This window comes from Heterocephalus glaber, unplaced genomic scaffold (genome assembly GCF_053883595.1).
Source record: "Heterocephalus glaber isolate CG9 unplaced genomic scaffold, H.glaber_assembly_v1.0 deba00001564, whole genome shotgun sequence".
In the NCBI taxonomy this organism is placed as follows: Eukaryota; Metazoa; Chordata; class Mammalia; order Rodentia; family Bathyergidae; genus Heterocephalus; species Heterocephalus glaber.
The window spans coordinates 17,988,787-18,002,314 of NW_028258351.1; positions in this window are offsets into that span (position 1 = coordinate 17,988,787).

A 13,528-nucleotide genomic window follows, 5' to 3' on the forward strand; every position below is an offset into this window, starting at 1 on the left:
AGGGATTAAACTCAGGGCTTTGTGTATGTCAGGCAAGTGCTCTGCCACCAAGCTATAGTCCCAGCCCTGCATGAATATTTTAACATGTCCTTTCATATAGCAATTATTAGAAAAAAATCTAGAGGGATGAGATTATAACTCAGTGCTAGGGCACTTGCCTAGCATGTATGAGGCCCTGGGTTCAATCCTCAGCATCCCCTGCCCCAAAAAAGTAGATGAATTAATTTGTATATTGAATTTATTAGTGTTTTCTTTGTTTGTTGTTTGTTTTGGAGACAGGGTCTTACTATATAGTTCAGGCTGGCCTTGAACTCTACTATGTAGCCCAGGCTGGCTTTGAACTCACATTGAACTCACAGCGATCCTCCTGCCTCTGCCTCCTGAGTGCTGGGATTACAGGCATGCGCCACCACACCAGGCCTTATTAGTGTGGTTTTGACTAGGAGGTCTTGCTATGCTGAGGCTCGTCCCCAGCTCCTGGGCTCAAGAGTTGCTTCAGACTACTGAATAACTGAGACTACAGGGGCATGGCACCTGCTTATACGTAAATACACACACACACACACACACACACAGTTTATTTTGTTTGAAATAAGGTCTCACTATGTAGTCCAGGATGGTCTTAAACATGTACATATCCCAAGTCGGCCTCCAACATGTGATCCCACTGTCTCAGCCTGCAGAGTGTACCCCTCATGCCTGGTTTTTGGCTTTATGTCAAATTTTACGGGTTCGTTGAAATGTAAGCACCTGATTTAAGACACTTCATCTATACCAGTAGGCAGCTGCATCAGGTTGACAAGTGCCCTATAATTCCACTTTCTTTTCATCCATTTCCCAGCCACAGTCTAACTCATTTGTAGGCTGCTGGCACCCCCTGATGCCCACTGGAAAAAAAAATGTTTCTTGCTCAGGGAGAGGATAACTAAACATATAAAGATCTCTCTCTCTCTTTTTTTTGGTACCAGGAATCGAACTCAGATCTTTGCACTTGTGCAGCAGGTGGTGAAACCACTGAGCTAAATCCTGGGCCCCAGTACCTCTCTCTTTTATTTAATTCCACTTTAGATAATCTTTGTCACACGAACATCCTTTCCTTCTACTTTTTTTCTTGCAATTATTGCTTGCTACCTCCAGGAAATCTGTGTCTCCTTGCTTACAGCAGCAACTGCTGCAGTAGTAACTGCTATTACATTCATCCTAGTACCTGGTAGGTCGTGAGTATCAAGGAACATCTCGCTTAATTCTCACAACAGCCCTAGGTACTAATGTTGTTCTCATCATACAGGAGAAAAAACTAAGGGCTAGAGCTCAGTTCATTTTCCACGTACACAAAAGAGGTAAAACACCATGGATAGTGCAGTAATGTCCCCAAAGCCTGTGCTTTACCAGTGCTGCTTAGCCTTGGAAAGCTTTCTCTTCCTCCTTTTTAAGATATAGTCTCTCTATGTGTTTCCTAGGATGGCTGCAAATCTCTGGGGTCAAGTGATCCTCCTGCTTCAGCACTGCCATTCAATATTAGAAATTATAATAGACAAAATGCTACATGATGTTGTGAAATACACAAATGATGAGATACAAATAAAATGCTCTGTATGCACTGATAGCCATACTAAAAAATGTGTTTATTATAACATCTCACTAGCTGAACTGAAAGCATTCATAGGTCTGCTGTACTTCATAGGAGTTTCTCATGGTAATTACAGGAATGTAAAAGAGGGATGGAGAAGCAATGAGTGTGGGCTTGAGGCTTGAATAACAATGAAATTGAGGAGATTTGGTTTCCTTCAAAATTCCTTGAGGAGGGCTGGGGATTTAGCTCAGTTGTTCTGCTGCCTGCCTCACAAGTGCAAGGTCCTGAGTTTGATGCCCGGTACCAAAAAAAAAAAAAACCCAAAATTTCTTGAGGTTAGCTGGGGCATGGTGGCACATGCCCATAATATCAGCACTTGGGAGGCTGAGGCAGGAGGATTGCCACCAGTTCAAGACCCACCTGGGCTACACAGTGAATTTAAGGGCACCTTGAACTATAAAACAAGACCCTATCTCAAACAAATAAATAAAATTGCCTGAGGTCTGATGACAAAACCACCCGGCAAGAAAGAAAAAGAACTGATAATCTGGCTGCTCTCTGCTCTTTGTTTGAGTTTTGTGTCCAATTACCAAGGAATCTACAATCTGAATATATGATTATGATGAACATCTTGCACATTTTGTGGTCACTGCAGCCTTAGGTAGTATATGCCCACAAAGCCTTCAAAATATGTAATAAAGGGCTGGGGATTTAGCTCAGTGGTGGTGTGCCCGCCTTGCAAGTGCAAGGTCCTGAGTTTGATCCCTGGTACAAAAAAAAAGTTATAAAAATATATGCCCTGGTAGATGCAAAGACACATTATACTTTCAATTTAGAAATGTATCCTGAAGCTCACGCACCAGGTCTTTATTTGTATAGTAATAAACCAAATGATGTTGTGAACAGGCTTGTTGCTCCCATCTCCCTAACTAATTGACCAGTTTCTGTTTGATGTTACATTTTCAAACAGAGAACAAGTTGACAAGCATAGGAACTGTATGCAAGAACAAAGCAGAAATTCCCAATGAGATGTTGCAATTTCAAAACAGAACTGTATAGTACAATCTTTGGATTTCAGAAAGATATAACATTGACCTTGTATATAGCAAAGAAAAACAAACTGGTACTGCTGATGTCAACATTGCGCCATGATGGAAAAGCTAACAGGGAAAACCCAACAAAACTGAACCCTGAGATGGTAACTTTTTACAACAAAACCAAAGGCAGAGTAGATGCTGATGAGTTATGCAGCAACTATGATGTCACTTGAAACACAAAGTGTTGGCCAATGGTTGTGTTTTACTTGATCCTAAACATGTGTGGCATAAATAGTTTGATAGTTTACAAAGAAAATAACAAGTGCAAAACAGCACAGAGAAATTTTCTTTGAGGATTGGGCCTGGAACTCATAAGAGATCATTTATAACAGAGGAAGAACAAAATGCTTCTTCACAGAGAACTATGCAAAACAGTTGTGGAGCACACTGTTGAGCTTATGGTGAACAGGCAAGTGCATATTCATGACACCACATGTTCCATGCACAAGTATCATTTACACTGATAGCATGGATGTTTTGTTTTCCTGTCCTTTCTGGTAGGGCACAGTTGGTATCTTTTTCATTTTCCAAATATCCTAATAGGTCTTGGTGATGTTGCACTTGCTTGCCACACAGGAAAGGAAAGCTAAACATATGTGCTCTAAGTATAAGCAAGATCTGTGCATGGAACATGCAGTTGTCATGCATGAAGACTGCTTTCGGTGTGACAATTGAAGTAAAGATTATTTTTGTTGTAGAGTTCTATTGGTATTTTCTTTGTAGTTCATACAGGAATTTCTTTTTAGGAATTTATTTCTGTTGTTACTTTTTCAGACTTTGTACACCAAAAAACAGTCAATGTTGAAAATTTTGATGCTTTTTTATAAACACTTAATAAATTTTTTTTTTTTTTGGTACTGGGGATCAAACTCGGGTCCTTGTGCTTGTGCAGCAGGGGGTGAAACCACTGAGCTAAATCCCCAGCCCAACACTTAATAAATTTTAAAAATTCAATACTTCATTTTTTAATATTTTCCTGTTATTATATTAAACTCATTTTTAATATAATAAAACTCAAAATTAAGATTAATAATTTATCATTAGAAATATTCTAAAGAGGGCCGGGGATTTAGCTCAGTGGTTCTGCCACCTGCTTCACAAGTGCAAGGACCTGAGTTCAATCACTGGTACCAAAAAAAAAACAAACAAATATTCTAAAGAATAAACGTGGGTATTATACACCCACCACAATGCTCTTTTAACACATAAATGGCATCATGCCCTGGGGGCTACATAACTGAGACTACTGCCATGTACCACAGTGCTCGATTTGGAAAGCTCTTTAAAATTATCAGTACTTGTCCCTGTCTCCAAATTTTAATTTAATTAACCTAAAGTGAGGTATGGATGGAATCATGTCCCTCTAAAATCTATATATTGAGGCCCTAATCCCTGGTGTGACTGTATTTGGAGATAGAACCTGTCAGGAGATAAAGATTGTGAATCATAAGGGTGGGGCCCCAATCCAATATGGCAGATGTCCTTATAGGAAGAGGAAGAGACATCAGAAATGTGCACACACAGAGAAAAGGGCTTGTGAGGATACAGTGAAAAGGCACCCTTTACTAACCAATGAGAGAGACCTTAGGAGAGATCAAACCTGTGGAGTCCTTGGTCTTGGACTCTCCACTTCCAGAACTGTGAGAAAATGAGTGTTCCGTTATTGAAGTTACTTATTCTGTGGTAATTTGCTATAGTAGCTCTAACACATATAGACACCCTTTTTAAATTTTAAGTTCCCTAAATAATTCTTGGATGTGCCTGGAATGAGAATAAGGGCATATAAAAGCTGTACTGCTAAATTTGATGGTGATGCAAAGAGATTACCCTAAGAGAAAAGGCAGCCTTAGCTTCTGGGCTAAAAAGGGCCTAGCAACTTTTATAACTTTTGAAAGAATGCAGAAGATCCTCTCGACAACTTTATCTGCTCCCTCATTTTCTTTTATCTCCATTTTATTTACTAAACTCAGTACTCAAGATAAATAAAATATTTCTTACTCATTTTCCTTTGTTTTGCTTTATATCTAATATTGCCAGAACATTTTCTTAGGGGTATTGAAGACTGAACCCACTCCTTTATTTTGAGTTACAACCTCAGCACTTTTTAAAGTTACTTACTTTTTAATTTTAAGACAGTGTCTTGCTAGGTTGCAAAATCGCTCAGGCTGGGCTCAAAGATGCAATACTTCTGCCCCACCCTTCCAGCTGCTAGAATTATAGACAGAGGCACCATGCTCAGCTCAGAACATTGTTTTATATTGCTCCTTGCAAGGGCATTGCTATTTCATGCACTACTGGATAAATACATTTTTGTGGGTTGTAACCCAACATTCATAACAATATTTCAAGGGTAAATAAATGTATATTACTTTTCAAATGACCAATTTAAAACTGAAATTTGGGGGCTGGTGGTGTAGTTCAGTGAGAGAACACTTGCCTGAACATAACAGTTTTTTTGATCTGCTTCTGAGCCTTCTGTGGTGATGCTGTGGATTCTACTGTCATTTTTAAATATACTGGCATGTCCCAGCCAAGAGGAAGCTAAAGAGACATTTTAAATGTAATACTGTATTCTAGATGGGAAAGTGAAAACTAAGGAAATCTGAAAGAGGTGTGGACTTTAGTTAGTAGCAGCATATCAATATTGGTTCATTTATTGTAACAAATGTACCATACCCACATAAGATGTTGCTACGGTTTGAATATAGTCTGTTCTCCTTTCCCAAACTCATGTAGAAATGTAATCCCAAGAGCGAGGCATGGTGGTCCATGCCTATAATCCCAGCACTCAAGAGGCTGAGGCAGGAGGAGCTCCATGAGTTTGAGGCCAGCCTGAACTGCATAGTGAGTCTCAAAAAAAAAAAAAAGTAATCCCCATTATGAGATATTAAGAGGTAGGACCCGGTGAGTGCAATGGCATATACCTGTAATTTCAGCACTTGAGATACTGAGGCAGGAAGATTACGAGTTTGAGGTCAGCCTGGGTTAGGTTGTGAGATCCTGTCTCAACAAAACAAAGCAAAACAAAACAAAACAAAAAAACCAAAACGAGAGGTGGGACCAGATAAGACCTTTAAGAAGTAACTATGAACCTGCTCTCATGATGGCTTCAGACCTCTCACTCATGAGAGTGGAATAGAATTAGAATGGTATGAATTGGAATTGAATGAGATGTCTTTCATTTATAAGATTAATGGATTTATGAGTCATCCTGAGAGTGGGTCTGCTATAAAAGCTACTTTGGCTCAGTACTATGTCTCTTTTTATATGATTTTAAAAAATTAATTTTATTGGTACACTTTTGATATACATAGCGATCACACTCATCATAGGGAATTTGTACCTGTAAATAATATATCTTGAATCTTCTTTTTTCCCCATTCCTCTTCCCTCTCTTCAACCCTTCTTTCCCTCTTTATTTACAAAAGCTTTGTTTCCATTTTTCCTTCTACTCTCTTTTTCTAACTTTTCCTTTCCTGACATATGATTTTCTGTACTCCTCTGGATGCTACCAGCTAGAAGTCTATCACCATAGGCAGCCCCTTGCCCTTGACCAGAACCATGAGTCAAAATAAATCTCTTTTTAAAAAATATAAGTTACTCAGTCTGTGGCATTGTGTTATTAGCAACACAGAAGGGACTAAGATACCACGGGGAACTTGAGTGTGTGGTGTATGGGACCCTCTGTTATTACCTTTGCAAATTTTCAGAAAATCTAAAATTGTTCTAAATTTAAAAGTTTATTTAAAATAAAGGGTGACAAAGATAGTGAAAGTGTACTGTTAAAATTTAAATGTTTTTATATTCTTTTTTTTTTTGGTATGGGGGATCGAACTCGGGACCTTGCGCTCGCAAGGCAGGCACTGGAACCACTGAGTTAAATCCCCAGCCTGAGTGTTTTTATATTCTATAACATCACTATTGTGTTTACTAAGTAATAGTGTTAATGTTAGCATTGAGAAATACATGTGAATGATTCAGCAGTACAGTGTATGCCTACCATGCACAAGGCCTTGGCTTCAACTCCCCAGCACCACACACAGACACACACACACACACTTACACATACATATGCACATATAGATCTTTTTTTTTTTTAAAGTGGAAGATGTAATAAACTCCATGAATACATTTCAACAACTGCTGTGACACCTGGTACATAAGTTTAAGGCAGAGAACCCTGTCAAATCTTAGAGACAATGAACGTAGTCTTAAAGCAATATGAGTATGTTGTAGGTTTATGATCTGTTTGATAGCGTCACCAATTGGTTGGGGGTTCTTTTGTTCAATTCAGACAGAAGCCATGAATTGGCAAAGTGCAACTCCCTTGATGTTCATGGCTCTGGGCCTTGGGTGCCAGTGGCTCTTGGCCCTTAGAATTATGGTTCTGAGCTTTGAGTGCCAGTGCCTCCTAGCTCTTTGTGTTGAAGGTCTTAGTGTTACAGTACTAAGCTCATAGCTGCCTTTGGCAGCTTTCTGAAACTCTTCCAGCACTCCCTCTCTGGGACCCTTCCATAGGTCTTTTCTGGTCTCTGTAGGTACCTACAGACCTTCACAAGTCTCCTCACGTCCTTGCAAGTATCCACAGCTCTTGGATCTTCACTGCTCTGTCATTCTCTGAGCTCTTCAGCAGTTCTCTCACTGTCAGTCACATTCAGACCTAATAGCTCACAGTGTTACCAGCTCCTTCTTAGTGAAACCTACTCAATCCACTCTACCCAAGATAAAAATCATGAGTAGGCAGTAAGATCATCCAAGCAAGGCTTTATTGGGACATGTGGTGCAGCACAGGGGGATAGTGCACAAGACAAAGTCCACCTGGAATGATGTGAGGAATAGGAGGAAATGCTGCCTATACAGAGAAAAGTTGGCTGGCACATGTCCTCTATTTAGTGGACCTATTTTGGGATTTTCAAAGTAGTGGCAGAGAGGGCAGAGTCATCTAGAGTTTGCAGTGAGGAGCCATGCGGAGTGGCTGCAGGGTAAAGTTGCCTAGGAAAGGTCCATGTCTGAAGCCTGCTGCAGCCAAGGGAAATGTCTCCAAGAGTGGTTTTGGGCCATTTAGGACAGCCTTAACTGTCAATGACAGTCCAGTCAAGACTGTGGGAGAAGCAGCTGCCTGATTGACAGCTCCTGACACTTCTGTGAAAATGGTGGAGTTGGTCATAACTATCTCAATTTTAAGGAGTTCCAAGAGGGTGGCAGTGTTGATCATGGCATATTAGAGTTTGGGGGTTTGGGAGAGAGCAGCAGTAGACCCTAGCCAGTTTGTGATCTTTATATTATAAGGTGCAGTCCTCCAGTTGCTTCTCAGAGAGGCAGCAGCAGCACCTGAGAGGCCCAGGCAAGGGAAGGGCATTGTAATTGTTGAGCCACGGCTCCTGTCAGGGGTGCAGAACTAGTGGCAGCCTAGAGGACAGTTACAGAGGCAAGCACACAGGTGGCAGAAAGATCCTGGAGCTACTCACCCCAGATCACCTTTAGGAAGGTGAGAGGAAGAAGCATGATGGCTATCAGTGAAATCACATTCTCTCTGGGTCTCAGAGGGAAAAGAGAAGAGTTGGGCCTCATTTTTCAACCCCAATGGCATCACTCTACTTGATCTTTATTACTATTGGGGGAAATCATCTTAAACTGTGTGATATCTTCAAAAATATGTTTTGTTTTGTTTTTTGCAATACTGGGAATTGAACCTACGGCTTTCACACTGAGCTATGCCCCCAGCCCTCTTTCATTCTTTTGTTTTTGAGACAGGGTCTTGTTAAGTTGCCCAGGCTGTGCTTGAACTTCTGATCTTCTTGCCTCGGCCTCGTAGAATGCTGGGACTACAGGTATGTGCCTGGCTTGTAATTAATTTGTTACATAAAACTTACAACTTTGTACTTGGTGGTTTTCACATCATGGGCTGATGTGGCACACCCTATTGTCCCCATTTTCAGATCAGAGGTTAAGCAACTTTAATAGGGGCCCAGCAATAGTAGAATGGTAGAGGAAGGAATAAAATCCAGGTTTAAAAATGCTTAATCCAATGCCATTTCCATTGCTCTATAACTTTAGGCCTTGTTATAAACCTTAGAGCTGGTACTAGCCTTTAAAGGGTATGCCACCCCATATTCCTCCTTCTATCAGAACTCCACTTTACTCAAGTATCTACTCCATGACTTGTTTGGAGCACTTGAACTCCAGAGAAGCTGTCTTGGTCCCAGCTCCTGGTGGCTCCTCAATAGTCTAATCAGAAGTACTCAACCTTGAAGTGTACTGGAATCACCTGGTTTTGCCTTCAAAAAAATTCAAATGTTTGGTCTAGAAAGAAGTCTTGTTTATTTCCCTCCTAAAATTGTGCCATCTTGTTTAATGTTGTTATCAAAAACCAGAAAAGCACCTGCCCAGTCAACCTACATCGAACTAGGTTGCAGAGTTTTGATTGGTTATCATTTCCACTGATCTTATCCAAAGAAGTCAGAATATTTTCCCTTTTGAAACAGTTGCCTGGCTTAGGCAAAACCCTTTGGGTCTTTTCTCCAACAAGGTGAAAGTTCTAGATCTTAGGATTTGAAAAAGAGTTCATGTGTTAGGTTATTTTAGGGCAGATGGCCAGTCACAAGCTGAGGACTGAAATAAACATAGTAGAAGCTGATTGTTGTGTGTTATTGTTCTGAGTAGTGACCAAAGGGGAAGAAAAGTTTTTTGTTCTCTGGAAGGGGCTGAAATGTCCACTGTGTTGTGAAATTCACTACTTAGCTGGGCCTGGTGGTAGGTGCCTGTATAGTCCTAGCTACTCCAGAGGCTGAAGCAGAAGGATCATTTGAGCCCCAAGAATTTGAGGTCAGGGCTACATAACAAAATCCTACTTTTAAAAGCAAATTAATTGTTTAAAGTTTATTATTTTTAATTTTTTTTGGGTACCAGGGATAGAACTCAGGACCTTGAGCTTTTGAGGCAGGCAGCAGAACCACTGAGATAAATCCCTGGCCCTATCGTTTAAAGTTTAGTTAGGAGTTGTAGGGAGCCACTGTGGCATGTTTCAAAGCCTGGGGCATTTAAGGACCCATGAGGACATGACCCTACCATTCAGTGCAGGCACATGGCACGGCTCATTTATGTAAGAATGACTTAGAATAGGCAATCACACATGTGCAACATGGTCATGCCAGGACACAATGCTGTAATGCTTGATCATGGCCAATATAAGGGCTGAGGAATAAAGACATATTGCTCTTGGTGTTGTTGTTGATATCAGCCCCATGTGCTTTCTTTTTTCTTTCTTTTTTTTTGGTACCAGGGATCAAACTCAGGACCCTGTGCTTGAGAGGTAGGCACGGGAACCACTGAGCTAAATCCCCGGCCCAAAGACATTTTTTTTTTTTTTTTTTGGTACTGGGTCGAACTCAGGTCCTTGTGCTTGTGCAGCAGGTGGCGAAACCACTGAGCTAAATCCCCAGCCCCTCCATGTGCTTTCTTTACCCTGAGGATCTCACCTGTGAAAATACCCTGTCAGCCACCACCTGGCCCTAACAGGAGTCCTTCTGAGAGCCTTAAGCTTCTTCAGTCACACTGGGAGCTTATATGTCTCTGTGATGTGGGAGACACTGGAACTTCATTTTCTGTAGCTCCTCTATGTTGTTGCCTTTTATCCCATATGAAAGGATAGTGGTTCACCAAAGAAAGGTGTGAATCTTAGAGAACTTGCCCAAGAAGGATGCACCATCCAACTACAGTGAAAATAGGCTACATTTCTAACATTGCTAAGTCAGGCTCAGAATTGATCTCTCTGGCCCTTGTGGTGTAATTGTTAGCTCTGAAGTAGGAAGTTGCTTTTTCCCTTCTACTTCTTTGCATCTTCATAGCTGGAAGTGTGTGGGTATGGGTGTAGGAGGTGACACCAAGGACTCAACTGAGCCTTGATTCAGCTTTAGCCAAGTGCTTGATTTAGCTTTGGTGAGTAGCTTTAGTGTGTGGAGGTGAGATATGGGTGTTTCAGTTCAGCAAGTTTCCAATGAATAGGGGCCCAGTGCTGTCTATGTCTCCCGGAGGATTCTGGGAGACATGTAATGCAATCCTGGCCTTCAAGGAAAGCTGTTTGCTTTTAGGATGTGATTGTCATATAAGGCAAGACATAATTGTGTCACATTGAGACTTTGTTGTGGTGGTGGAGACTGTTCTGTTAAGTTGGCCTAGTGAAAGAAGGAAGGGAGGAGATGGAGAGAAGTGACAATGACAAAGAAGTGGGTGTGAGTAGATGAGAAGAAGAAATCAGTTAACAGGAAAAGAAAGCTCTCCAAGCCAGTGCCCTCACAGTAGGTCACCACCAGTCTCAGATTATGTGTCTGTGGAAGAAGGGATTTTAAAAGACCCAAAGGATCCTAATGTGGGTGCAAATGTTTGGTGACTTCTTCCAGAATCCTTACAGTGGTTTACACTTACAATGCTATTAAGTACAAGAGGACACTGAGTGCAGATACTAATAGTTCTGTAACTCTTGGAATGTGGCCCATAAATAGCTGAAAATATAATTATGAAGAGTATAAGGTCCAAATCAGAGTTGCAAACTAATCTGAGACATGATGTGATTTTACAGTATAAGGAAGGAGTGCAGTCAGTGATTGTAGCTGTCTTTCCCACACTTTGCACAGATAAGAGTCAAAGCAGAATGTTTCTTATTTCCCATGTAATTGTCCCTCTGTGACTTTGTGTGTGTGTTTTTTTCAGTACCAGGGATGGAACTTAGGACTTTGTGCTTGCCAGGCAGGTGCAGCGTCACTAATCTATATCCTCAGCCTCCCTCCGTGACTTTGGAAGTGGTGGTGGTGGTGGGGTCTACCCATAATTTTTTTTCAAGAGAAACAAAACTACTCATACTTACTAATAAACTCAAACCTGAGTAGGCTGAGAAACATCAGTCCCTGCCTGCTCATATACACATCCCCATACACACTGGAAATGGGACTAGCACTTGTGGACCAAATACCCTGATCTCTTTCCCTCGGTGGACTCATATTGCTCCAGATGGCTTTTAAACTGGCTAGTGTAATAAAGCAGATGGTGTGTAGGGGACTAGCCAGGATGAAACAACATATCATTTCCCTTTCAAATTTACATAAAGGGCTGGGCCAGTGAAGCACTGTCAATGTCTGGGCTAATGCTTCCCAAACTTTAGTTTCTATGAGAACCCTGAACAGCTTGTTAAAACAGGAATTGCCCTTAGTGTGGTAGCATGGGTTTGTAGTCCTACCTACTCAGGAGGCTGAGGCAGAAGGCTCCCTTGAGCCCAGGAGTTTGAGATCAGTTTGGGCAACATAGCAAGGCACTCACGTAAAAAAAAATAAAAATAAAAATAAAAAAGAAAAGAAAGACAAAAAATAGGCCAGACATAGTGGCACACACCTGTATTCCCACCTATTCAAAGGGTTGAGGGAAGAAGACCACAAGGCCAAGACCAGTGTGGGCAAATTATCAAGACCCTGTCTCTAAAAAATACATAGGGCTGGAAGTGTAGCTCAGTGGTACAGTGCTGGTCTAGCATGTGTGAGGCTCTGAATTCATTCCCTAGTATTGCAAGGCTCTAACCCAGAGTTTCAGTTCAAGGAGATTTGTGAATATTGCCCAAGAATTTGCATTTTTCTTTTGTGGTATTGGAACTAAACACAGGGTCTTCACACTGAGCTACATCTTCAGCCCTTTTTATTTTTTATTTTGAGACAGGGGCTCATTAAATCACTAAGTTGCCCAGACTGGGCTCAAATTTGCAATCCTCTCTCAGCCTTCTGGAGTGCTAGGATTACAGATATATGCCACCATGCCTGAGTGAGAATCTACATTTCTAGCAATAGCTGGTCATGATGGCACATACCTGTAATCCCAGCACTTGGGAGGCAGGAGGATCACGTGAGTTTGAGGCCCATAGTGAGTTCAAGGCCAGCCTGAACTACATAGCAAGACCTTGTCTCAGGCAAAACAAAACAAAAGCAAATACATTTCTAACAAGTTCCTCGGCAACACTAATGCCCTTGGTTCAGGGACCACACTTCCAGAACTACTGACTTATGCTATTGATTTTCAAACCTGGTTGGATGTTAGAAATTGTCTGGACAGTTAAAAACAAATGAGGTTCCCAGCACCACAAACAAAACAAAACAAAACGAAAAGCCAACCTATGTCCAGATTTAATCTCAGATCATTCTCAACAGAATCTATGCTGGAGTCACCAGACCTTAGTATTTTTAAAGATTCCCAGGTGATTCCAATGCACAACAGCCATAGTTGGGAATCGATGATTTAGGCTCTTGTAGCAGATGCTCATTAATGCAGGTGTACTAGATAAGCCAGACCCAAATGTCTTTCATTCTTAGTTCTGAGGCAGAATACCTTCGTAGCCTACACCTCTTTCATTGGGATGAATACAGCTGACGATGATTATAATAGAAATTGACTCCTCTTGGCTCATGGCCTAGAGAAAGGTTTGAGTAGAATGAAGGTTAAAATAGCAACCATGGAAAATGGTAGATAAGTTGGTAGGGAAAGAGGAAATGATTCCCGGGCATAAATCAAAGATCTTTGGAAAGGAGAGACCTTGAAATTATCTTAGGGTTCTTCTCTAAAATGTAATTTTCTCACTCGTTCCCAGCCGGACAAGATAGATATTTTGACTGAATCAGGTTTAACAAACTTCCTAGCCAGTGGTAGACAGGTGAGCAAGAGAGTTAAGGATATTTGTGTGAGCATAGTTAAAGTGAGGTACCCTGTAGTCTAATGACCTCAAGGCAAAGTTTTCCTTTCTGCTAAGTTGTGTACTGGATCTACAACACATTTCTCTCTGAAGGGTATTCACAGAATTATGGTGAAGCAAACATAGAAGCTG